This window comes from Nannospalax galili, unplaced genomic scaffold (assembly GCF_000622305.1).
Source record: "Nannospalax galili isolate Female #2095 unplaced genomic scaffold, S.galili_v1.0 scaffold264, whole genome shotgun sequence".
In the NCBI taxonomy this organism is placed as follows: domain Eukaryota; kingdom Metazoa; phylum Chordata; class Mammalia; order Rodentia; family Spalacidae; genus Nannospalax; species Nannospalax galili.
The window spans coordinates 962,554-962,978 of NW_008352391.1; the positions used below are offsets into that span (position 1 = coordinate 962,554).

A 425-nucleotide genomic window follows, 5' to 3' on the forward strand; every position below is an offset into this window, starting at 1 on the left:
GTGGGAGGGTGACATCTGGGAAGTGGGTGTGTAGTTGAATAAGATGGTTTGGGATGTTCTGTGGGATATAAACACATAAAAAAATCAACAAATTAAAAAAATGTATTATATTTGAGGAGAGAGCATAAAAATTTATGTCATGTTAATTAGTAGAGGTGATGAACATTACCACTGAAATCTACCCAATGACTTTACTGATATACACAAGTGCCAAGGATCTGAGTGCAACTGATTACGACTGGTAATAATCAGATTAGAGATTCATGTACCAACATCTCAGTGTTATTAGCAAAAACAATGAGTCTTTCTGTAAGAAACAGTATATTTTAAAATGATATGGAGATCTTTTTTAAAGGTTAAATACTCATTCAACTTTATGTCTTAAAAGGCTTATACTGAGTTCAATATTGTATAACTGTATTAAT

The 425-nt window shown here is 31.5% G+C and overlaps 1 protein-coding gene across 2 annotated transcripts in view; it reads right to left on the minus strand.

Annotated features, from left to right (window-relative positions):
* Cog6 (component of oligomeric golgi complex 6) overlaps positions 1 to 425 on the minus strand; it is an 80,945-nt gene that overhangs the window by 27,778 nt on the left and 52,742 nt on the right. The window lies entirely within an intron of this gene.